Genomic DNA, 343 nt, shown 5'->3' with positions numbered 1-343 from the left:
TCTGTTGAGAAAATCATTTCTTTCTAGCTATTTTTTTCCTCTAAAGAAAATACGACTCTTTTCTATGGTCATTTTAAATATTTTTACTTAAGTTTTATTTTTTAGTAATTGAATTTGATATTTATTTATGACGATTAGGATTTGCAGAGCATTTTGTGAGTTAATGCCTTCATCAGAATTGGAAATTGCAGAGATGGGGAGGGGGCAGTTATTTTGCAAAATATTGTTTCTGTTCTATTTTTTTTCTTTTCATCTCTTGAAAGTAAGTGTGCATCTATGTTTGACCTTTTACCTATGTTTTACCTCATTTTTACATTCAGTTGTATGTGTGCTTTTTTTTTTT

The sequence above is a fragment of the Mandrillus leucophaeus genome, unplaced genomic scaffold, assembly GCF_000951045.1.
Source record: "Mandrillus leucophaeus isolate KB7577 unplaced genomic scaffold, Mleu.le_1.0 Scaffold444, whole genome shotgun sequence".
Taxonomy (NCBI): Eukaryota; Metazoa; Chordata; class Mammalia; order Primates; family Cercopithecidae; genus Mandrillus; species Mandrillus leucophaeus.
This window is presented reverse-complemented; position numbering follows the sequence as displayed.